This window comes from Sorex fumeus, unplaced genomic scaffold, assembly GCF_029834395.1.
Source record: "Sorex fumeus unplaced genomic scaffold, SorFum_2.1 ptg000009l, whole genome shotgun sequence".
Lineage (NCBI taxonomy): Eukaryota > Metazoa > Chordata > Mammalia > Eulipotyphla > Soricidae > Sorex > Sorex fumeus.
In genome coordinates, this window is record NW_026606066.1 from 11211237 (window position 1) to 11237695 (window position 26459).

General features: G+C 42.6%; 1 protein-coding gene across 3 annotated transcripts in view; it reads left to right on the forward strand.

The window, feature by feature from the left end:
* The window catches only part of TANC1 (tetratricopeptide repeat, ankyrin repeat and coiled-coil containing 1), a 262094-nt gene that overhangs the window by 40999 nt on the left and 194636 nt on the right, over nucleotides 1-26459 (forward strand). For all 3 annotated transcript variants that reach the window (XM_056110165.1, XM_056110166.1, XM_056110167.1), the window contains exon 2: nucleotides 18724-18845. The gene's annotated coding sequence lies outside the window, so the exon portion shown is untranslated. The remainder of the gene's footprint in view (nucleotides 1-18723; nucleotides 18846-26459) is intronic.

Below are 26459 nucleotides of genomic sequence, written 5' to 3' on the forward strand. Positions count from 1 at the left end.
TTGAACAGTGCTCACTATGGCCACTCCCTTCAATAAAACCTATCATGAAGCTGTGGAAACTCAGGAACCAGGTCTTTCCCTCTATCTGCTTACCCCGCCCCCACCACTTGGGCCAGTAGAGTGTAGTAGTTTAAGCGTAAACCATTCCATCGTTTTGAATTCCGACCAGACACTTGTGCCCCCAAGGCAGAAGTTTTTTTCCAAAAAATTTCAATCCTTGGGGTTGGCGTGATAGCACAGCGGGCAGGGCGTTTGCCTTGCACGCGGCCAACTCAGGTTCGATTCCCAGCATCTCAATGGTCCCCTGAGCACCGCCAGGAATGATTCCTGAGTGCAAAGCCAGGAGGAACCCCTAAGCATTGTCGGGTGTGACCCCCCACCACCCCAAAAAAAGCAAAAAAAAATTCAATTGTAGTTGTAATTTCTTTTTTTAAAGTGTGGTACAGTTTGTCTGTCTCAAAGTTAAAAACTTGTAAGGGATGAACCTGTATGTGTTAGGGAGCAAACATTTGCTGTGGTTCTGAGTTGGAAGATTTTAAATGCATAACTGGACATAATGTGTGTGTGTGTGTACACCCTTCTCAGGATCAACACAATTTTGAAGGTATTTTTATTTGTTTTTTGGTTTTAGACCATACCTGGAGGTGGTAAGAGCTTGCTCTTGACTCAAGGATAGCTCTTGGTGAGTTCATGGGACCATCTGTGGTGCTGGAGATTGAAACCGGGTCCGCGCTTGCAAGGCAAGCACCTTATCTGCTGTACTATTACTCTGGTTCTGAGAGTCATTTAAATTTTTTTTTTATATCTTGCATTCCTTTTTTTATAAAAAAAAAATTAAGGACAGATGACATAGTAAAACTAAGATTGTAGTAAGTCATGTGCATTTTGAATGCTATTGTAGAGCAGGCGTGGACATTAAAACCTCTTGTCAATGTTGTTCAGCTTGCCACAGTGCAAAGGCAGCCAGATACGTAGCACTTGGCAGGAAACTTCCCATTCTGTCCATTGTTGAGAGAGAAGAGAGAATGAAGCATCTGTGTGGAGCATTGTATAATTAAAGAAGAACAGCCTGCCTGCTCTAGACAGGTATTAGCAGTGTTTCCCTCCACAGCCTCATCCTGTATTGGCCCAGATGCATTCCCAGAGGCCTCCAGGCTGAGAAGAAAGCCTGCTGCTGTTGTGCTGCACAGCTGTTACCGTACTTAATGCTGTTTTTCAAACTGTGACGGGAAATGCCGTTTTGGCTTTGGAGGACGTGAACTTAAAATGCATTTTGGGTCTTGATGATCATTAATTTCATTCTGGTAAACAGAAAACCAAATTATTTTGGCTTTAGTAATTCATTAAAGAAAAAACTGTGGTGAAATACATGTAGCACTGTTTGCACTGTCCTCCTGTTGTTCATCAATTTTCTCAAGCGGGCACCAGTAACGTCTCCATTGTGAGACTTCTTGTTACTATTTTTGGCATATCAAATATATCATGGGTAGCCTGCCAGGCTTTGCTGTGTGGGAAGGATACTCTTGGTAGCTTGCCTGTAAATACATATACATACATTAATAATTTTTTTAAAAAATTTTTATTAGTGAAACACCATGAGGTACAGTTATAGACTTACAAATTTTTGTGCTTGGGTTTCAGTTATACGATGATCAAGTACCCATCCCTCCACCAGCGCCTATCCTCCACCACCACAGGTCCCAGCATCCCTCCCACCCCCCCATCCCCCCCATCCCACCCTGCCTCTGTGGCAGGGCATTCCCCCTTGTTCTCTCTCCCTTCTTTTGGGTCCTGTGTTTTGCAAGGGAGGCATTGAGTGGCAATCATGTTTGGTCTATAGTTTACTTTCAGCATGCTTCTCCCACCCTGGGAGGATCCTCCAAACACCCTTTATTTGGTGCTCCCTTCTCTATCTGAGCTGCCCTTTCCTCTAGAATGCCCGGCTGGCCACTAAGCTATGGAGTAATCCTCCTGGTGCTGATCTCAGATATTCTTGGGTATTAATCTCATATTTTGTTACATTATATCCCCCAGATGAATGCAATCTTTCTGTGTCTATCCCTCTCTTTCTGACTCATTTCGCTTAACATGATACTTTCCATGTTGTACCACCTCATACATTAATAATTTTAAAGTGCCTAGTTCACGGTCATTAAGTATATTAAAATTATTGTGTCACCACTACCACCTTCATTTTTTGGGGGACAGAAGGGTATGTGTGGCCCATACCCAGGGCTCGGGACTTACTCCTGGATCTTCTCAGGAATCACTCCTGGTGGTTCTCAGGGGGTACTGAAAATCAAACCCGGGTCAGCTGTGTGCAAGACAATCATCTTAATCCCTGTACTCTCTCTTCAGCCCTAACTACCTCCATCTTCAGACTTTAGAATTTACTTTTCATCCAGAGGAATCCATTGAACATTAACATTTTTTTTGAAATAAATAGATTTTATTTGGAGGATTTTTGAAGGTATGGAGGGAGGGAGGAAGTTGGGGGGAGGAGAGAGAGAGACAGAGACAGAGACAGAGACAGAGACGCACTCGAGAGAACACAGGCTTCTCCAAGGGTGGAAGAGCCCCTACACACATCCCAGCACTAGACAGGAAAACATGAAATTACATATCTCAAGAGGGGGGATGCGGGTGACACGTGCGCGGCCACGTGAGTGCAAGCAGCACATGGGCTTGGGCAGCATATGCCCCAAACACTAACATTTTTTGCATTTCCTTTCAGCCCCTCCATCCTCATTTTACTTTGTTTCTATGAATTTACCTTTTCTGGGTGCCTCATAATAACATTTCTCCTTTGTGTCTGGTGTCCCCATTGGCTCTTTAAGTTGTATCTAAACAGCTTTCAGCAGGTGCCACTTTGTTTTGATCATAAAACAATTTAGTAAATAGGTTTAGTATATTCAAGTGCTAGGGAAAAAAATCAGAAACTCATATGCCTTTAGGGGCCAGAAGGTAGGAACATCTAATATTTATAAAGCAGTTGCTATGTATCAGGCACAGCACACGCATTTTGCAGGTGACAACACATTTACACTCACACCAACCCTATGTCAATACTGTTATTACTTAAATTTTCAGCTAGGAACCTAAGAGGTGAATTGCTTGGTAGGTATGTGACAGAGTAGAGGTTCCAGCTCAGTAGTAGGCTCTAGATCCTAGGTTCCTTAGGATTCCTTGATTATAGGCAGGAAAACGTGACTTAGGGCAAAGTAAAAAGGTCCCTGGGCAGGGCAGGGCAGGGCTGATGATAAATGGCAGCTGAGCCCTCCCCCCCCCCCCCAGCCCCTCAACCCCCCATCCCCCTTTGTGTTGCTTATGGGAGTAGTGGAAGTGGAGGTGCTACTCAGCTACTGAGAAGGAATGCAGGCACAATTGTGCAAGTTTCTAAGAGCAGTTAAAGCTCCTGGTTGATGTCTGACCCCCTCGATTTCTATGTGTTGGCCATCTAGTTTCATTCAAGGTGAAAATAGGACTCATTTCAAGGTGAAATAGGACTCAGGGAGATAGCTCAGTAGGCTGAAATGCAAACTATGCGTTTGGGAACTCTGTGCTTGTTCCTTGGCACTGCATTGTCCTTCAGCACTGCAGGGAATGACCCCTCAGCACCACGGGTGTGGCCTGAGCAACAGGGAGGGGTGAGTTGGGTGGGTGGGGGGTGGGGAATGAAAGCAAAAACAAAGCATATCAGTGTGTGATATTTTGAGACCTTTGCTCTGGAGGTCTCGGGATAACCTTTTCCTTACCCAGTCCTCTGGGACAGTCTTCACTTGCCATTGTTCGGACCTGGAGGCATGATCTTGTTGATCTTTGCTGCCCCAGCTGCAACTTTCATACGGCAGTTTTCAGTAACTGTGTCGAGCGACTGAGTGTGTAAGGCACTCATGGTTTCTTCCTGTGTGCTGCCAAGAGTTCACTGAAAGTCTCATTTAAATCAAAACAAAGCCAGTCACTTGAGAGGCTCATATCCTTTCATGTAGAACTTCATAATTTATTGTTTCATTTTGGGCTCCTTTGATTTAACAATGATGATTAAAATAAGACTTTAAAGTGGTTTCCCCATCCTTTACCCCCATTTCAGAAAATCTCACCAAAGAAATTCTCTGCTGGGTTATGACACATAGCAAGCCCAATCTCCTTATTTTCATAATAGCAACCAGCATTTGTGACATGTTTACCTCTGTGGTAAGAATTTTTTTAAAAAATTTGGGGTTAATCAATCAAAATTTTGTAAGTTTGTATTGGGGTTTAGTATCGGAAGAACTTGCACATAGCTAATCCATTTTGCGGACTTTGCATATAAAGCATAGTTAAAGCTAATACATTTCAGGAGACTAGGTCAAGGTCTTCCATCTGTGGTATGGAATAGCCAGAAAGTGTTCTTTGTCCATACAGATCTGTTGACTGGTGTAGACATAACCCTCTTGCATACTTATATTTTTTTGTGTGGTCTGGTTAGAGTCCCTCTCTCTCTCTCCTCCTTTCCCCTCCTCCCCCCACCTTCCCATCCACTAATCTGTCCTCACCCTTAGTGCTTTTATCTTTCCATCCTCATTCATGGGAGAAGAGGGCTCGTAGTAATGTTATCTTTCATAGAAAAAACTTTTCAGTGAGGATCACTACTAGGTTCTTTGAAATGACTTGCCTAGTACATACAGATGTACAGGTGTTATTTGGAATCATTATTGTGCCTTTGTGAGATGCCTGGAGTCTGGAGTACATGTGACTAAGAGACCAAAGTCCTTGTCCTGCACAAGTTCCTAGAATCAAAGATCTGATCATCTTTAGAGATAATACTGTAGACAACAGTATATAGAGAATGTTTAACTTACAGTGGGTCATTTGCATAGAAAGTAGTAATCATTGAATTCATCAAATATTTAACCATAGCCTGTATTTTGGTCGTATTTCGGTCATTTGTGTTTTCCTAATCCATGTTTTTTAAGCCAAGGGACAGGGTTTGTACTCTTATTCTTTAAAAGTTATTTTCCCAGTGATAAAAGTAATTTTTATTTCTGGCACAGTTTTTTTTTTAAAGTAGTGAAAAATAATTTCACTATTCAGAAATTTACTGCAAATATTTATAAAATTTAAAAAAATTTCCTTTGGTTGTTTGATCCGCACCTGGGGGTGCTTCGGGCCTATTCCTGGCTTTTGCTCAGGGATGAACCCTGGTGGTGCTGGGGACCATATATGATGCTGGGGATCAAGCCATGTGCAACCAAGTGCCTTGCATCTTGTACTATTTCCCTGGCTCCTTTTTAAAGTATTATAGATACTTAAAAAACCTAAGCATAATATTACTAGAGTTTTAATATTACTAAAACTGAATGGAGGAACAGGAGAGATAGGACAGCAGATAAGGCTCTGGACTTGACTGTTTCTCCCCATTTCCTGAGCCTCACTAGAAATGATCGTTTAGCGCATAGCCAGGAGTAAATCCTGAGCACAGCCGGGCCAAATATGAGAAAGGGGCGGGGTGTGTGTGGAAAGAAAACCAGAACCAAAACCAAAATAAAAACACAAAAATGGAATGGATTGCTGACCTTAATATATGTGATTTTATTTTTAAACTTGATTTGTCCCCTCCACAAACCCAAAGAAGAATGATTTAAAGCATAGAAAAAAAAAAGTATTTGGAAAATATGAGCCAGCATAAGAATTCAGATTACTGTGACTTCAGACTTCCTGTCTTTTCTGTTTTACCAAGTTTCTGTCCATTTGCAGGAGAAGGATAAACAAACCAGAGTGGCATATAATTATGGGCTTGAGTATGCAATAGAGACTCCAAGTCAGAGTTTGAGGAGGACGGAAAGGGAATCTGTAAACTCTCATTTAAAATATTTAAAACTTGACAGCTGAAAAAATTTCCGGAGGAATCAACTATTTATTTTATCATTTCAAATTGTACAAGAAAAGAGGTTTACTTAAAAATTGGGTTGAAAACCCTGGACATCCACAACTTGCTCACAACAGCCTTTGGAGGTATCCCTACTCTTTTTTTTTTAATTAATTTTTTTTTTTAAATCACCATGAGATACACATCTGCACTTGCATGTTTATTGCAGCACTGTTTACAATAGCCAAAATCTGGGAAAAACCTAAGTGCCCGAGAACAGACGACTGGTTAAAGAAACTTTGGTACACACTGGGATACTATGCAGTGGTTAGAAAAGATTGAATTCATGAAAATTGGTATCCCGCTTTCATCATTGAAGTCCTGATCACAGATGTTAGGGCATGTGACATGAGTTCCTGTAGGTGATCTGCTTGCCAGGGCTGTGGTCGAATGCCACACCCTCCACAGGAGCTTTTAAGTGCAGCAGGATTAGTAATTGCACAGATACTATTATGCATCACCTGGCAGTCTTGTTAACCTGAACGTAGTTGGACCTTTGGAGTTCAGAAGGAAAGCCCTTTGGCCCGTTCATGATAGACAGGACTTGTGTGCTAGTTCACATTTCCCCCTAAGTGTGCCCAAGAGTTCTTTTTTGGAGGCCATTTGGAGAATGAGCATTGGTGTGTGTCCGAGTTCTATCATTAAGAAAGGACAACTTGGAAACAGAAAGTGGAGCAAGGTATAGGCATGCTTGACTGTGCAAAGACATCAGCTTGGGAAGGATATAGGCTGTGCTGTCTGACTGGCCTTCCTGAGAGATTCCCTGGCGGGACAATAAATTAACAGGGTTCTTGTAATGACTCCAGACTAAGTCTTGTTAAATCCCCCTATGTCAATTAGGTTCCTACTATGGACAGTCCCTGCATGTAGGGTGGTAAACAAATTAGTGTTCCTTTTTTTCTCATGGTCTAGAAGAACTGACAGTTTCACATGCAAATTCAGGACAGCATATGGAGGAGTGTGTAGGAGAAATGAAAGGGATAGAAGGGAGCATGGGAAATTGAGTCTCTGCTCTGAATCAAGTGAGGGCAGTGGGGTCTCAGGGAGTGATTTGAATTCATCCTGATGCAGTAAAAGAACATTCCAAGAAGATAATATGTTTATGCTGATAGCTGGGATCAAGGATAGAGAATATTTTGCCCCAAATGAGTAATTTAGGACCTTTCAAAGTCATTACAGATATTATCAAAGACATACAGTTGGTGAGGTATATAAAGAACTACTATCTACCCATCAACCAAACTTCACAATTATCAGCATTTTGCCAATCATGCTTTAATTAACCCGTCATTGCTTTTTTTAAAATATGAGGTTAGAGTATTTTACTTATTTATTTATTTATTTATTTTGCTTTTTGGGTCACACCCGGCAATGCACAGGGGTTACTCCTGGCTCTGCACTTAAGAATTCTTAAGAATTACTCCTGGCAGTGCTCAGGGAACCATATGGGATGCTGGGAATCGAACCGGGGTCAGCCGCGTGCAAGGCAAACACCCTACCCGCTGTGCTATCGCTCCAGCCCCCAGAGTACTTTAAAGCTGATTTTGACATTATATAATTTTACTTGTGAATATATAAGTATGCTTTTTTTTTTCATCAGAAAAGATTCCCCTTCACCTCTGTACCATTCATTATCGGGTAATAAAATATAATTCTCTTACTTCCCGAATACTCTGTTCATAGACAGATATTCTCAGTTAATAGTTGAATTTTCTGGTGACAGTAGAGGGTGGGGAGATTGGATCCCGTCTTCAGGAATTTTGGTGAGGTGCTTGGGGGAGGGGGTGACTCCTTGTCATACTCTGGGAATTGTGCAGTGCTGGGAATTGAACCCAGGCCTCTAGTATGCAGAGCATGTGCTCCAGTCCTTTGAGCTCTCTCCTCAGCCTTAACACACGTTTTGCATTTTGTACTTAAAGCAGTGGGGATAGGGTAGGGAGATATGGTGCCAGAATTGGAACCAGAGTGCCTTGAATCATATTCCTAGTCCTATTACTTTTTTACTTACTGTTTTTAACCAACGCATTCCATAACTTTAAGAATTACTCTGGAGAGAAGTCATCATTTTCAGAAACAACAATAAAAAATCCCTTTAATCACTGGTCAGTCAGAGCAGCTGTGTTATTGAGGAAGTGTTGACACTGCTTTTGGTTTTTAAATGACTGTGTTATTCCTTTTCAGGACTAAAAAAAAAAATTGCAAGGTTGGAATTTTCTGGATTGTTAGCAAGATCAAAAAGCAAAGATAAAAAACCAATGGGGGAAAGTCTGTCTACAAAAAGTAGTAGGAAGGAAAAGATGCTAGAATTCTGTAGAAAATAATAGGTATAATAAGCTTTAACTAAAAACTGAAGGTTGCTGTTTTTACATGGTTTTTTTTTAAACTTTAAAATTGTTTAGCCAGTGACTCTCTCTCTCTCTCTCTCTTTCTCTGTCTCTCTGTCTCTGTCTCTCTCTGTCTCTCTCTGTCTCTGTCTCTCTCTGTCTCTGTCTCTGTCTCTTTCTCTCTCTCTCCCTCTCTCTTTGGTGGTGGGTGGTGATTTGGGTCATACCTGGTGGTGTGGTCAAGGCTTTCTCCTGGCTTTCCACTTAGGGATTATTTCTGGCAGGCTCTGGAGACCATATTTGTGCTGGAGATTGTACCTGGAATGGCTGGGTGCAAGGCAAGCACCTTACCCATTGTACGATCATTTTGGCCCGGTGGTGTGTGTGTGTGTGTGTGTGTGTGTGTGTGTGTGTGTGTGTTTTAAGTTTAGTTTGTTTTGCTTTGGGGCTACACTCAGTGGTGCTCAAGGATTACTCCTGACTGTAGTCCTTGCTCTTATCCCATATGGTGGGCTCAGAGCACCATATAGGATACTGTGGATTAAACCCAGGATGGCCATATGCAAGCCCTACCTGATTTACAAGTTACAGTTTTTTAAAGAGTATTTTGCAACTTTTAAAAAATATTAAACAATGTGCTTATTGAAAAAATCTGAATGTGCTGATCGAAAATTTGAAAAAAATGTACTGATTGAAAAAATTTTAAAAATATACTTATAATGATAGGGCTTTATGCGTATAGTGGTCCAACCCAACACCACCCAACATATGACTCATCCCTCCACTATCTTAGGGTCTCCTCCCATCTATATTCCAAATACCAGCCCGTGGTAAGCTCAGTTCTGCAAACTTGTTCTCAGGTTCTTTTGTATTCCTTTACTATGTTTCTTTATATCTCACATATGAGGGTGATCATCTGTCCCTCTCCTGACTGACTTCACTCAGCCTGATCCCCTACATTCATTTTCATTTTTTAAAAAATTTTATTTTCTTCTTATTATTTTATTTTGGGTCACACCCGGCTATGCACAGGGGTTACTCCTGGCTCTGCACTCAGGAATTACTCTTGGCAGTGCTGGGGGCCCATATGGGATGCTGGGAATCGAACCCGGGTCGGCCACGTACAAGGCAAATGCCCTACCCATTGTGCTATTGCACCAGCCCAACATTTTCATTCTTAAAGCAGCAATTGCTTGATTTCATTTTTTCTTACAGCCAAGCAGTGTTTTATTGTGCATCCATACCATAGTTTCTTTACTCAGTCTTCTATTCTCGGACATTCTGGTTGTTTCCAGATTTTGGCTATTGTGAATAGTGCAGCAGTGAACATAGTAATGAACATGGACAGTGTTCACAAACGTCATTTCAAAATACTGTGTCTGAGTCTTTGGGGAAAATACTGAGTGGTGGAATTCAGCTGTATTTTTTAATGCCTTATTTTAGGGCAAACATATTTTTAAAAATCTAACATGAAATTATCTTTGTTAACAGGTTTTTCAGCAATAACTTAAAATTTAGAAGAATGATTTAGTTATCTTCATATTTTAACTTATGTAGCCGTGGATGTTAACTTTGAATGCTTTCTAAGAAAACCCCGTGGTTCCTCTTTGTACTTAGGGAAGACATAGTTGCAGTGACTTATCTGATACTCCGCAGGCTGTTTTTATCTTAGAGCTAATGAAAGAGGGCGCCCTGGCTAAAGGTGTACCTGGAGGTGTTGAATGCTTGGGGGAAAAATATGTGCTAATTTTGCATGGCTTCGTTACATTTTTTGCTGGAGTTTTACTTTTTAAAGAGTAAGGTCCAAATCTTGTGGCTTATTTGTGTTCTGGTGAGAGGATCCTCAGTGATAGAATCACTCCCTAATGAGACCCTGTTGGGGCCTGAAACTCCCTTCCCTGGGTGGGGGGACCCCTGGTGGGGGCAGCAAAGCTGATGTGTGATGCTGGGAGGAAGTCCCACACTTCAGCAGCAAAGAATAGGAGTTTGTGGTGAGGGTGGTTGGTGGATGGTGGTCCAAGGTGACTAAAGCAGGAGGAGCCCGACACGAGCATGCCCGTCCTCTGGACTGCTTGGGTTTTCAGTTCTCTGGAGGCTCATCAGGAGCAGGACAGCGCCTCAGCTTCCAGGACTCGCAGGTTATCAAAAGTGGAATGAAACTCGGTTATCAGAACTGAGCTGGAGGGTGAGTGAGGCTTGTGGAATGCAAGAGAAAGAGGCCCAGTCTTCAGCTGCAGAGTCAGGATTGGTAAGCAGAGCAGAGCACTTTGGCTTGGGCTTCTTAAAACCTCTCTTAGAACGTCCCTCTGGTTAGTCAGTGAGAGGTAGGGGCAGCATAAGAGAGTTCAGCTGTGGGGAAAGAGGAGCTAAAGAAGCTGAAAATAACAGACCAACCCTGGAGAGATTTTCAGTGCCCTGATAGGTCAAGAAGCCTCTTTGCAGGCAGATCAATTTTAGAGTGTAAGGGCCACAATGAGCTTAAAACACAACTGGAGGTGCAGGGGGGAGAGGGGGAGACGGACAGAGAGACAGAGGAGGGAGGAGAGGGAGGGAGGGGGAGAGAGAGAGAGAAGAGAGAGAGAGAGAGAGAGAGAGAGAGAGAATTTTAAACTTAGATTAAAAAAAATTCTTTGAATCAAGCCGAGACTGAAGTAGTACAGAACTTGACTTTGATTCAAGCACTGCTACGTATGCCCATTTCCTCCCTCCCCCCAATTTTTGGAATTAACTAAGATCATAACGTTATGCTCTTGAACGGCCAGTTAAAATCATTAAAGTCTCCTCTTTCTCTACTTTTGAATGATATTCTTTATAAAGACACGTGCAATCTTTCAGTAGTCAGGTCTGACTGGATGATTTTGAGATTAGGTTCTCTAGATCAGGAAAAAGCCCATCCTACCTTCTTAGTTTAGATGCGCACAAGCAATGGTGCAGAATTTATTCTTGGACTCTATGTTTCATACATATTTAGATTCCAAGATAAACTGAAGTTTGCCTCATGGTCACAGAATTTTAACATCAAATCTTTTTTTTAATTAAAATAAATTTAAAATATTCTCATTGAAAACGGTAGGGTCACATTTGTCTTTTTATTGTTACTCCAGCAGTCTTTTTTTTTTTTTCCATACCTCATGGTTCTTAGAGCTTACTCCTGGCACTGTGCTCAGGTATCACTACTGGTGGGGTTCTGGGGACCATATATGGTGCTGGGGCTTGAACTCTGGTTAGGGTTGTGCAAGACAAATGTCTTCCCTGCTATGCTATCTCTCTTCTCCTCCCTCTTTTTTCTCCCTCCTCTTTTTTCTCCCTCCTCCTTCCTCTTTTTTTTTACTATGGTATTGTGATTTATAAAGTTATTCATAGTTTAGTTTCAGGCACACAATCAATGTTCCATCATCAGTCTCACCATCAGTGTCCACTTCCTCTGCCCTTGTCCCCTGGTCCTCTTCTGCCCCAGGTGCCTCCTCCCCCGCCCCCCCCCCCCCCCCAGCTGCCTCCCCACGTCCTTGCAGGCACACTTCTAAGTTTGGTTGTTGTTTGGATCTCATGCTTTCAGTGTCGTTGGCTCTGTGATCAAACCTTTATTAATTTTATTTTTTCAAGCTTTGTGAGGAGGAAATACAAAACCTTTCAAGATTTTAGAAATACTTCAACTATTTCAAAACATGCTTATTTTAAATGCCTCTTTTCTTAATAGATGCTAGCTGTGGGACTTCTGGGCTGGAGCTATAGCACAGCGGTAGGGCTTTTGCCTTGCACGCAGCCAACATGGCCGACCCGAGTTCGATTCCTCCGCCCCTCTTGGAGAGCCCGGCAAGCTACTGAGAGTATCTCGCCTGCACGGCAGAGCTTGGCAAGCTGCCTGTGATGCATTCGATATGCCAAGCACAGTAACAACAAAGTCTCCAATGGAGACGTTATTGGGCCCGCTCGAGCAAATCGATGAACAACGGGAGGACCGTGACCGTGGGACTTCTGGGTGGATTGAGCAGGCTAAGCGGCACGGGCATCAGCTGTGAGAAGTTGGGCATGCATTGTCACACAAAGGTGTGTGGGTCCTCTGCTCAGGAAGGTTTCTCATCTGGCGAGGAGCTTTACTGACACACAAAGGTAGTGGGAGGTGAAGGTATGAGAGTAGCCAGAAGGGAGATTCCAAGCTCTGAATGTCAGTGTTGAGGGTTTTGTGCCTCCTTTTCACAATCTGACCCTGAGTAGGGAATAGTTCAAAGAGCTGTCATGCAGAGGCTCAAACTCTGACTCCTAGAACTGAACTGCATGATCTCCCTAACTGCTGGGTCTGATCAGCACTGCATCACTGGACCCTGAGCATTGAGCCATCAGGCCCATCCAGGATTCGCCTCAGGGAGTTAGCCTGAGCACAGCTTATTCTGAGAAGGCCACCCACAACAAAACAAAACAAAACAAAACAAAAAACCAAAGTCAAACCCAGCATTTGGTGGTTTGAAGACATGGAAACAATGTACTGCAGTTGGTAGAGTGTCCATTCCATGAGGACAGTTGCATCTTAGGAACTGAGACTGGCCAGGTTGGCCCCAGGCTCATCTTTCAGAAATGCCCATTTTGTTGTTTTGGTATGCTTTGTTTTGGTGTTCTTCGACATTGTTGAGAGTGAAAGGCTATTTAAACCAGAGCGGCCTGTAATTCTTGGATTTCAGAAATTGTCTCCCATCAGTCTTATCTCCTCAGGGCTGTCATTGTGAGAACTGCCTTGATCTCATAGCCACCCTCAACCCTCTTCATCCATGGTGACCTTGGAAACCAAATATTATTGCATTAGTATTATATCTAAGAACGGAGTAAAGTAGCTCACAGAGATGCCCCAGGAAAGAAGTGTTAGATAAAGGTGAGGAGACATTAGGCAGATTTGATTTGTGTATGTATTTCCGTGCAGAGTTTGGCATTTGCAAGACTAAACCTTCCTGGTTGTTAGCTGTCTCTGATAGTTGAGGTTGCTAGCTTATGAATTCTGCTTTCATAGTCTTTCATCTGTTTGTAATCCCCCCCCCCCTTGTCTGAATCAATTTTGTGAGGGAAAAGAGAAAATGATTTTTTTTCCCTCAGAGAAAACAGGAAGGTTGAAGGAAGGAAAACCTGGGTGGAGGCACAGGTTGGTCTGTCAGACAATCTCTTGTTGAAATACCAGATATTTGGAGCATTGGAGAAGATCCCGAAGAATGATGTGGAGCCTGTCTTCAGGAAGGTTAACAGAGCTAGGAGAGAAACTGTCAAACCTGAAACCCTCAACTGAAAAGAGTAGAAAAGTTTTGCATCAGGTGTGAATTCAGAGAGGTGTGGCTTGAGCCAGGACATTGGAGTTGACAAGAGTTGGGACCCAGGTGCAATTTGAGCAGGTGCTGACAGAGCATATTCTGGAGGCCAAGGAATAGGGCAAGTTGATGGAACCCCAATTAGTATGTGACACATGTGAAGGAGAAGTGTCTCAGCATATCCGATAACCCATTTGGAGGGAAGGAATTTATGAAGGTTTGTGACTGGTTCATTTATTGTTGTGTCTGTGTGGATGACCAGCATGCAGACTCTTGGGCTGTGCTCCAAATAATGATTTCCTTCTTGTCTATTGTATAGCTTGGGGTGGAATTCAGAAATGACCCTGGTCTCTTGGGAGACATTGGTAAAGGGTGACAAAGCCAGTTAATTCCTCCATGAGAGATAGAAATCAGGAAAAAAGCATGCAAGTTGGACAGCCTGTTGTTTGTCACCAGTACAGAAGAGCAACTAGACCTGAGTTAAGGACCATGGAGGTGAGAACAGAGATCAGAGCCTCAGCTGGAGACTGTATTCCTACAGTCCTTGTCCTCCCCTCCCACTTTCCTGGATCTTTTTCTCATCCAGTCACTGGCACATTTGGGAACATCGTGATGCTAATTGAAATCAGGTTCAGATTCAATCCTGTGAACCAGCTGGTTTTATTATACCAAAGAAAGCTCTGTTCTGTGGGCACTGCAACTCTAGGCAGTGCTCCTGTAATGACTCTGCTTTGTTAGATTTGATGAGCAAGAAAATATGAACCATCAGTTTTAAAAAAATAAATAGAAGCTTAAAAGAAAATGTAGGAGAAAGTAGAATGGTAATAAAATTTCCTAGATACCTGCCATATGGAAACTATCATCCCACTTATAGCAAACACTTGACATAGGGACATTCTCTGTGGAGCTTTCAATTATTCTCTTCCCAAGTCCATGACGGGGCCATTCAGGGCTCTCTCTCTCTCTCTCTCTCTCTCTCTCTCTCTCTCTCTCTCTGTCTTTTGCTTTTTGGGTCACATCCGGTAATGCACAGGGGTTACTCCTGGCTCTGACTCAGGAATTACTCCTGGCCATGCTCAGGGGACCATATGGGATGCTGGGAATCGAGCCCTGGGTCGGCTGTGTGCAAGGCAAATGCCCTACCCACTGTGCTATCGCTCAAGCCTCTCAGGACTCTCTTGAGAGACTTACCTCACACCCTAATCTTCTCCTGTAGAGCCCATGTACCACATTGAACATGCATCCTAGTCATCATCTGAAAGATGTTACACACCTAAATTTCCTGACTCATTCCGCAATCCCTTTGTTCATCTTATCTTTCTTACTAAGATACACAACAGCATGGGGGGTAGGTCAAACGTAGTTTGTTCATTCTTTTTTTTCTTGTTTTTTTTTTCCCCTTGGGTTTTTTGAGCCACACCCAGGGGTGCTTAGAGAATATTCCTGACTGTGTGCTCAAGGATTGGGGCTGTCAGCATTTGGGAGACTGGGATTTGAATCAGGGTTGAGACCACAGTTGCATCTTAACCTTTGTGCATGCTCTTAGGCCACAGAGGTAGTTCATAACCCTAACTTAATCATTGGTCAGCTTTAAGAATTAAAAACATTTCCCAGAAGTTCTCTGGGGGACCATTCCCAGATCTCTTGCGTACAAAACATAGGTTCCAGCCCCTTGAGCCTTCTCCCTTTCCCCAGAAGTTCTAATTCTGGGCATCATTCTTCTTAAAGCTCCCAGCAGATGATAACAGGTAGTTAGGATGGAAAAATATCAGTGTAGTTTATAGGTCTAATAGTACTAGCAGTATCCCTGTCTCAAGGGAAATACAAGCTGCAGGATTTGAAATGGAAATAGGTATTTCGAATAGCAAATAGCTGTCCTTTGCCACTCAAGTTCCAAGGGCACGCCCATCCCTCTGAGTTCTCTTTCTGTCTCATTTATTAAGCTTGTTTTCTGTTAAGCACCCGCATTCAAAACTGAGCAGAACAGAGCTTTCATTTATTTGCTTTAGGATTTCTGTGGTCTCGGTTTGCCCACTGTCTTTGCAGTTAAGCCTCCTTTGAGCCTCCTCATGAACCCAGATGCAGAGTTGTGACCAGGCTCTTTGATCCAGTGTTCCGCCTTAGGGCCTCCCATTCTGGGGGCAGTGTTCAGTGCTACTTAGCCTCTCACTGGGTTGGGTTTGAGGGGTGGTGGTAGTGCAAGGGCCGGACTGTCACATGGCCGAATAGTCTGAGGGATAAACCGTTTTGAAGTCTGTTCTCCATTGAGATTGCTGACTTGAATGAAAATCCTAAAATAATTCTCCAAAGCACTTTACTTTTTTTCTTTAAATTTGGTTTTTTTTTTTTTGAGAACCAATTGGAAATTAGATCTTAAGATAAAAAGTTCTAGTGATAAGAAATTGAAGGTTATGATTTAGCTAGTGCCTAAACTCTTTTGTTTTCAATACCATAAAATTTTCTCCAAAATTACTTTGTTATCTTTTGCGCTTTACATGACAGGTATTTTGTGGCATAATGCTTGTTTTTCAGTGCTTTCTTGAATCTAATATTTGGATTGTGCTTTGAAACAGCCTTTGATCACAGGAATATAGAAACCAAAAAAAAAAAGAGAAAAAATGTCATCTTAGTATGTAATTTATTGTGAAGGACAAAAACTGAACATTCAAGGCGCGGTTTCTCAAGTCTGTAAGGGAGCAATGTAGCTGTAGTTATAAGTAACTCTTAAACACCACTCAGAGTTCCTCTGGTCTCTTTGACCTTTTATTTTCCTTTCCATAATTACAGAATATGGCCCTTAAAACCATATATGACCAAATAGACACCCTGAAGTCTGTGATCTCCCCACCACAAATGCAGGCTATAGAGGGAGTCCTCCTTGCAGGGTGCTGCCTCCCTGTGGGACCTTGTAACCTGTAATTTATGGTGATGCCTTTGTAATCTTAAACTCAGAATTGACTTTCCCCCCTTTCTTTACTAAGGTGGTAAAACAAATGTGTTTGCTGTCGGTGGTGAAGAGGCAGAAAGAAAATGCATTTGTGGGGCCAAAAATACGTGTATAGTGGGTAGGTTGCTTGCCTTACATGCACTCCGCCTGGGCTTAATCCTAGAGACCCCATTTGTTTTCCCGAGCCCACCCAGGAGACCAGAGCCAAAAGTAAGCCCTGAACACTGCTGAGTGTGACCAGAAACCAAGAGAAGAAAAATGTGTGCGTGTGCCTAGTCTGTTTCACAGTTTATTGTTATTTTGTTTGGGCCACACCCAGCTGCACTCAGGGATCACTCCTGGCAGTGCTCGGGGGCCATATGTGGTGCCAGGGATCGAATCTGAGTTGACCACGTGCAAGGCAAGCACTTTACCCACTGTACTATCCTTCTTCCCTACAGATCTAGTTTTACGGGTTTGAGTGTCTCCGTGGGTAGTCTGGACAGGGCTCTCTCTCCCTGACGGCAGACCTGCTGTTGGCTGTGATGGATACTGTGTGTCTGCTCATCTGTCGGCTGTGGTTGGGATAAATGAGAAGCCGGCCTTTTCTGCTGAGGTGTGTGCTTAATGAAAGGAATTTGGCTAAGTGCTTGCAGCAGCTGGGAGATGGATTCCTTCCCTGGAGGCCAGGGCCCTGTGCAAAGAAGCAGGTGATCCCTTTTCTAAGTGAATCCTAGGAGGACGTTTGAGCTGCTGTTCACCAGGTGGTGCTGTCCTGCAGTGAATGCTTAAACCTTGCCAGTGAGGCTGCAGCCGAGGCTACTCGGAACCCTTGGCAGCATTTGTGGGGCTGTTGCTGAACACGAGATGAGGCATTTTGAGGAGACATATATGACACGGGGTGCTTACCCCCCATCCCCACCCCTATTCCATGTAGGTGTCTCCTTGGATTTACCCTGCAAACTCCCGGCTGTCTCTGAAGCTGGGGAAGGCAGAACAGCTTTCCTGCCTCAGTCCTTGGTTTCCTCCCAGAGAACATCTCCTGCCCTCCGTTCTCATCTTTGATGTCCTAGTGGGTGGGGGGGCGGGCATGTCTTCCAGAGCTCCTCATTAAACAGACTTAAAGGGGAGACAAAGCCTCCACCCAGCCTCTGCATGCACCAACCTATTTCACTCCAGTGCCCTGCCAGAATGGTTTTGCTGGGCCAAACGTGACTCCACATGATTCCGTCCTTTCTGGCAGTGCTGCTGGGAGGAGATTGACTTGGGCGAGAGCCTGGTTGGTTGTCCATGTGTGTAAGGAGAGAGGGAGGGAGGGAGGGAGGGAGGGAGAGAGAGAGAGAGAGAGAGAGAGAGAGAGAGAGAGAGAGAGAGAGAGAGAGAGAGAGAGAGATCTCAGGGAGAAAAAAAAAGAACGTTTTTTAGGGCTGGTGCATCAGTAAAAAGATTATTTCCCAGGGAAGTGGATTAGAGTCAGTCATGGGAAACCTCCTTTGGGACTCCTTCAGTCAACAAACTTGCGTTGTGCATCTGCCTCTGCTTGTGATAAGACCAGGAGGGGAGGAGGGGATGAAAGGTAAGACTAGCCCTTGAGAAATCGGGAGGAGGAGAGGTCAAGGCAGATGGAAGCAAATACTAGGACACAGGTACCAGCAGGTGTGCTGAGTGCACAGGAAGGACGGGGAGCATTCTGTGGGGGTGGGACAGGCATGCAGGTGATATTTCAGCTGTGCCTGGAGGATGACTAATTTCCAGAGTGGAAAAGAGGTGTTTCAGGGCAAGGGAACCAGAGAGCGAAGGTGTGAAATTGGGCAGTGTGTTCGGAAATGGTGAGTTGCGCTGAGGGCTGAGCCCCAGCCCGAAAGGAGGGAGGCAGGAAATTGGGGGAGGGCAGTGTCCCAGAGAACTTCAGCACCCCAAGGCTTTTTACAGAGGTTCTTGGCTCAGCCGTCTGAAGCCGTTGAAACCTTCATTGAGTTTTTGGGGCTATAGACTTTTGAGCAAGACAGAAAATTTGAGATAAGGGGTGAAGAGATAAGGCACTTTCAGTGCATTGCTCTCACTACCTCTGGGAGCCCGGACCCAGGGTGGCAGAGGCAATTAAGTCACTTGGACTTTTCTGCTTTTCCTTCAGTTTACAAGCAGGTATGAGTTGACATCTCTTGCTTCTCCTTTAGAGGTTCACTGGGGGTTGTCAGGGAGTTTGTAGCTGATTTGATCAAGTCTATATGATTCTTGTTCCACGAGAGAGTATACTGACAGTTTTCTTTCTTCCAGGTCTCTTTTCAGCTTTCTGTGGTCAACTTGTTCAGAGGAACTTCCGAACTTCCTAAGAGACCCCGAGAGAGAGAGTTTTTTTTTTTTTTACTGCAAGCAATTGGATTCTGGGGTGAGGCCAGGTAAGTGAAACCCAGGGAGAATTCATGCACTGACAGATTCAGTTTTCCAAGACAAATTGTTCTCTGAAAACACTGAGAGCTTTTAAAATGGGATTTTCCTTAGAGAAATGTGAGAGTAATTAAAAAGTTTCAATCACTGTGTTAAAGTGCTCCCATTATTAATGTTACAGATGCTTCAGAGTATATTTTTTCAAAAGCTTTATATTTTTTTGTTCATTGATTGTTATAGTGTCTTAACATTAATGCAGGTATTTGATACATATATATTTAATGAATTTCTTACTGCTTTTAGTTTGCATATAAAAATAACTGATTAAAAAGATTGAGATTTTTTATGTCAGACTGGCTATATAGTCTTTGTCATTATTGTTCTCCTTTCCCCCTTAAAAGAGTAGAGTTTAATTGCATATCTCCTTTTAGTACCGGGAGGGGCACGTTTGTAACTTTTCTTACTGACTGCATTTCCCAGGTTGACTTTGGAGGCTCCTGTTGTTCTGTCCCTGCCTGTTGTGCAGAAGGTTCTCTTATTCTGACTTGTGTAGCTCCCTTTCCCTAGGTCTCAAGAAGGATTTTCTAGTTGTGTGGCTTTAGGAACTTGAGAGTCTCTGCACTTTTCTTGTACTATGGTTTTCCTGGACATCGGTCTTAGGTATAAATTTGAAACCAGAATACCCACTTGAAGGATTTTATGTGGCTGGAGGTTCCTGCTGGATACTGTTTTTATTCTTTTCATCTTTTTATTTGCATCCTCAGTCTCCCACATGTAACGAAGAGGACTCCAGATTTCCTCTTCCCTGGAGGGAGGGAACAGGTTGAGAGCAGGCGGAGTGCTCTCTAAGCAGGCCCAGTCTGGACCGGCTGTTGAGGTTTGTGCTCAGCTGCTCACCACAGTAGAGCAGGAGTCTCCCCGGGGTGCAGTGCAGAATGTTGGTTGACACGGGCGTTTAGGGTTCAGATATGGGTCTTACAGGTTACTCCTTCTCAAGAGATGATGTACAAGGTTATAGCTGCAATGAAGGTTCCGTGAATTTTTAGAATGTTATGTCTCTTTTCCCTGCTCTTGGATGTGTGTGGCTTGCTAGCAGGATTTCACATTCTGCACTCAAACCCCTTCTGCCATACCTTGCTCTTCCTGGAAGGGCAGAGTGGCCACAGTGCCCCCTACCAAATTCCTCCAAGGGCAGAACTTTCTCAGCAGGAGCCATGGCAGAGGAGTGCACATCAGAACCTCCTGCAAAACTGTTAAAAATAAGGTTGTCAGCACTCACCCAGGTGTGCTGGATTAGAATTTGGGGGATAGAGTGGGAGGCCCTGTTTTCTGTGTGTATGTTTGAAAAGCTCCTTAGGAGGCCTGGTCTGCAACTCCTTGGAAACTTTGTATGTGGGCAAGACTTAAAAACAAAAAACTTTTCCTAGCCTAAGCAGATGTTTGGGGGAATTATTTTTGAACTCTAGTAACTAGCTTAACCAGTTTATTTTCCCAAGTGAAAGGTCCTTGTGCCTTAATTTGCATCATATATATCATTTTATAACTTTTAAAGTTGTCTGGGACAATACTGGTTGTAAATAAACAAGGAACCAGGAAAATGGCCTTGAAATTTAGCAAGGGTAATGAGAGTTTAGGCTTATTTAGAAATCTATGAAGAAATATGGTTAAAATGATTATTCCTAAAATATACACATTTGTATATTGAATCCAAAGCATTTTGGTTCATGGTAACCCATTTCTCAAAGTACCAAGCAGATGATAATTTAAGTGGATTATCCTTTGAGACTTATTAGACAGAAAACTTACTTAGTATATTAGGCAATTTTTTCTTCCAGTTTTTGTGTGGCAGAGAATTAATCTTTCTTTTCTCCCTTCCTAGGACCAATTTCAGGAAGTAGAGAGGAGCTTATTGGCAAAGATCGTGTGAAAAATATTTTGTGGTTTTTAAACACATCTCTTTGGAAAATACCTTATATAGGAAAGGAAATTTCTCTAACAGTTGTTACTTGATGATTTAATAATTTTATGGGTCTGAGAGAGAATGGTAAATTTATATTTTGAAATCAGTGTCTTAGTGTTTTGGTGGGATCATAGATGTCTTAGCTCAGTGTCATGGGAAACTATTCTTACGAAGGTCATAGATGACCTCTAATGGACGTGGTCTTCTCTGGATCTTTTAGGGTGCTGCTGATCACTCCCCACTAAGTCTTATTCTCCAGCTCCCTTTATATCATTCTTAATTTCTTTGTCTTCTTTGATTTTTTCTTGATTATGCTCCTGGGACAGCCATTCTTGGTGGGTTTCTGTTGTTTCAGCTTCTTCTGAGGACCTTAGTACTTTTGTGACAACTGCCCACAAGTTAATGACCCTCCGTATTACTGAGTTCATCCTCATCTCAGACAATCTTGGACATTTCTATTTGGATGACTCATAATGTTCTTCTTACTTGGGATATCTGAACTGAACTCATTTCCCTGCTAATTATTTCCTGCTTCCTGCACCGCCTCCCACCCCCAACTCCAGAAAGCCCCTTATCCTCCTGTTTCTGTCTGCTTTCCCCACTTTGGTCATTGGCACTATTCATGCCAGAAGTACGTGACTCATTCTTTACCTCACCCAGTCAGCCCATGTTTAATTGAGGATTAAGTCCTATCATTACAAAAAAGAAAAAGACACTTCCACTGAAATTTTATTATTATGGGCTCTAAGCATTATAATTGGGCCTATATAAGCAGATATAACACAACATAGTTGTAACCATTTCTGTAATGCTTGATGTAGTTCTGGATACTTGTCATAAGTAGTTCCTGATTTTCACAGTGATTCTGTTGTCTTTCTTCTTTAACTCAGGAACCTAAGGTTCAAAGAGATTAAGTGACAAGGATTAGCACAAGTAAAATATAATGGAGTTGGATTGGAAGCATAGGAGCTGGTCTGCCTGGCTGCAAAGTCTTCTCTAGCATATCACTGTTTTGCCCTATTTCCTTAGTGCCACTGTGCTGTGTCCAGACTTCCCGTGTGTAGTTGATTTTGCATGAACTAGAGTTCTTCTCAAATTGTGTGATATAAGTAATTTTATAGAACTTTGGGGACTTAGAGGCACCAACTCCTGAGTGGTGGCAATTTCTACTATAATTTATAATCCTCCATATCTATGGTTTCAACCAATTAATGAATTTGTGTAATTAAGTTTGTGAATGCCAAATATGTGGATAAAAATAGAAAGATGTATCATGAAGTGTGTGAGCTGAGGCACTTCAAATCCATCTTATTCATAGACTCATTCAGGTTTCTGTAGAATAGACTCAAGTAAAGACTTGGTTAATAAGGATAGTATGTATAGAAACTCTGTTATGAATATAACTGTTTAGAAAAAAAGACTATAATAATCTGCAAAAAGTGATTGCACATATTTTTTAGTATAGGTACATTAAATTTGTCTACTGAATTTATGTATATATACTTTTAAATTGATCTTGGGAGGACAGGCTGGGACATGTTTTGTGATGTATCAGGTGAACCATCCCTAGGTCACAGCAAGGGAGTTCTGTATTTGCTTCTTCATAGATCCCTCTTTGTCCTGAGAAGGAAGTGCTCTTATTTTCCATCAGTTGTTCTCTTGTTTATATTGTACTTTATTAACAACAACTTCTCTAATGAGGAGGCATCTTTTGATGACCATGTAACCAATTTGTCATCGTGGGATTTAAAAAACATCTATTTTTGTTTTCAATATTGGCTTACATATTTAGAATGATAGCATGTGCTTTATAGAGTAAGGTAGGTCTTAGGTGAGTTATTCTTAACATTTAGTTATTAGAAGCCAACATTTTCAGATTTGAAAGGGCCTAAACTTCCCACAAAGAGAGGATTTAGGAAGAGTTCATTTAAGTGAGATGGAAAGGAAGAGGGGAGAGTCTCACACTGTGGTTCTCTCTGACGTGGTGGCAGCACCTCAGATGGGGTCATTAGAAATGTTTCAGCTTGATCTCAGAACTGAAATCAGAACTAAAAAGAATATAGGCGAATGAGAAGAAATTGGGGGGAATTAGTAATTTGATAGGCTGTTAATCAGACAAGGAAGGAGGCAGGAAGATGGAAGGGTCCTTGAGTCTGATGAACTGCAAGATGATTTTTACCAGCAAAAACCTGCTACATAATATGCTGAGTGAGTTCTGGAGGGTGGGGAAGAGAAAGACGTACTTATTTTGGATCTGTTGGTTTTGTTGCCAGGGCTGATGTCAGCAAGTTGGAAATCAAGTGCCGTGCCTGTGGCCCTTTATACCAGATAATATAATGAGGAAATAGGTTTATGAATCACCTGCATGGAGGTGGCAGGGAAAGTGGGTATTGAGATGATTATTCTGAGGAAAATGGCTCAGACTAAAGAGAGTTAATTCATGACAACACACTAGAGAAGTTTTTGGTGACTCAGCCTCAACAGCAAGGGAAAAACAAAGTAAAGATAAACAATTGGGACTAAATTAAATTGGATAGCTTTTGTTTAGCAATAGAAAATATAAACAGGACAAAAATACAGCATATTGAATGTGAAATAGTTACATATAATAAAGGGTTAATATTTGAGGTATATATAGAACTTAGACAACAACAACACCCCAGTCAAGAAGTGGGCAGAATTGGAATAAGCCAGTCTTCAGAGAGGACGGCTGGCAGATGCCCATCATCACTGATTATCAGGGAAATGTAAATGAGTATCACAATGAGCTATCACTTCGTAACTCTTAAGAATGATTTACATCATAACAGCAATATCAAGTGTGGGGGGAAAGGAAATTCTTGTGCACTCTTGGTGAGAATATAAATTGGTGAAACCATTTTGGAAACAGCTATGGAGTTTTACAAATTTAAAACAGCCTTGCTATTGGCTGCCTGTCATTTCATATGATTCCATAATACCAGTTCTGGGCATCTACATAAAAAAAAAAAACATACAAAGAGAGACAGATGAATCTCGGAGCTGAGCAGCTCACTGCAGAGATCTTTCCAGACCTTGCGCCAGGCTGATTTCACCGGGAGCCTCAGACAGGAGCAGGTGTCCCTCTGCCTGCCCCAAAGGAACCCCGGCAGCCACAAATCTCCAGAACACAATTGCCGCCACACTCACGGCTGATCTTCACAAGCTCATTCTGGGGCCCCCACACAAGAGAATAAATCCTCTGAAAAACCCAGGTATGTGGGACCAGTGACTGAAAAAGGCCAGGCCTCAAGGGGATGGGACTTGGCTGTCCCTTCCCATCTCCCTGCCCCCGCTGTTACTCCCACAAACTGCCTCTGGGTGCCATTTAAGCGCATTAACGACCATGATCCAGAAACTCACAAATGAACTGAGCAGCTCGCTGCAGAGATGTCTCCAGACCCCAGTTATTTAAAATTTTAGAATTCCAGGAGTGTGCAACTGCTTTCGCGGCTGCACGACATAAACTTCTCTTTTTTAAACTTTTGTTGAATCAGGCTGGAGCGATAGCACAGTGCGTAGGGCGTTGGCTGTGTGGCCAATCCAGGTTTGATTCCCCATCCCTCTCAGAGAGCCCAGCAAGCTACCAAGAGTATCCCGCCCGCATGGCAGAGCCTTGCAAATTCCCTGTGGCGTGTTTGATATGCTAAAAACAGTAAAAAGAAGTCTCACAATGGAGATGTTACTGGCGCCCACTCGAGCAAACCAGTGAACAATGGAAGGACAGTGCTACAGAGCCACACTGCTTTGTTGAATCACTGTGAGATAGACCCTTACAGACATCTCATACTATTCACAACAGCAATATAAAATAAATTATCTAGCAGCTGTCTGTGGGGCAGGCTTGTGGTGGGAAAATTCAAAATAATGGAGGTGAAAGGTATAATAGTGATGGGATGGGTGTTGAAATATTGAATGTAATCAATTATTGTGAACAAGTTTATAAAAATAAAATTAAAAATTTTTAAAAAAATACAAAGAATCATGTTCACTCTACTTTCATTGTGGCATAATATCTAAGATGTGGAAGCAATTAAATTATCAGTCAAAAGATAATTGGATAAAGAAGAGACAGTACATTTATATAATTGAATACTATTCAGCTCTTAAAAAACAAAAATTTTCCACTCACAGGAAAATGGAAGGAGATTTAAGGAATTGGGGAAAGCAAAATGAATCATTAAGTAAAAAGACAAGTATTTGATTGCATATATGTATGCAACATCAGGATGTAACGATGATGAACAAACAAAATGAAAAAAAAAAAACTACGGAGGACATTAACAGCAGGTTGGGTTACCTGAGGGGAACACAGTGGTGATGGGATGAGGGAAATATGGTGGTTTTTGATAAGAACCAAAAAATGATAGCTGGTGTATTTGTTAAAAAAATGAAAAGATCTGGGGCCAGAGAGTACAGTGACTAAAGAGCTTGCCTGGGTCATGAGTCTGACCTGGCGTGAGTCTGACCTGGGTTCTGGGTTTGATCCTCAGAACTTTATATGGTTCCCCCTAACCCATCAGGAGTGATCCCTGAGCACTGAGCCAGGAGTAAGCCCTGAGTACAACCAGCAGGATATGCTTCCCCACTGAGATTATGACATTTAGCTTCTCTTTAAAGTGTTTAATAGGAACTGGAGTAATAGTACATGAATAGGGTGTTTGCCTTAAACATGGTTTACCCGGGTTCCATCCCCAGCATCCCATATGGTCCCCTGAGCACTGTCAAGAGTAATTCCTGAGTGCAGAGCCAGGAATAACCCCTGAGCACTTCCGGTATAGCCCCCAAACCTATACAGACATGTGTTTAAATAAGGCTTTTCTTTAAAATGCTTAGACATACATAGTTTTAAATAAAACCAAATTATCACAGTGAGGCTGGAGTTCTGTCATGTACTGTTTTTAGGTCCTGTGTCAAGCAGTAGAGGTTGAAATTACCTTTTATCTTGGTATCCGCAGCTTGAGGTGTTGTAAGCAAGACTCTAGTTTCCTTTCCTTCAAGGGAGGAAACAGTTTGATGTTGAGAGCAAAGATGTGGCCTGGGATAGGCTGCTAAGTGTCAGTTGTCTCCGTCAGAGATGGTATTTACAAGTGGTACATCTTCTTTTGTATGGGTGGTAGTATTTTGTTTTTGCAGTGCCTGTGTGAACCCATGTCTCATGAATGCAAGGTATGTGTTACTGTTGAGCCATATGCCGGGCCGCTATTTCCTCTTCCATGTGTAAACTTAGAAAACTTAAACATTTTTGTCAGAGGCTCCCATTTTTTTGTTTTCTTTTGTTTTGCCTTTTGAGTCACACCCAGTGATGCACAGGGGTTACTCCTGGTTCATGCACTCAGGAATTACTCCTGGCCATGCTCGGGGGACCATATGGGGTGCTGGGAATTGAACTCAGGTCAGGCCGCGTGCAAGGCAAACGCCCTACCAGCTGTGCTATCACTCCAGCCCCAATAGGCTCCCATTTTGTCTCTGCCTTCGATGTTGGTTTTTAAAAAACTGTTGTTTTGTGTTTTGGGGCCATTGCCAGTAGTGCTCAAGGCTTACTCTTGGCTCTGCATTCAGGGATCACTCCTGGCGGTACTTGGGAAACTGTATGGGATGCTGTGAATTGAACCCATTTTGGCGACATGCAAGGCCACATTCTGGC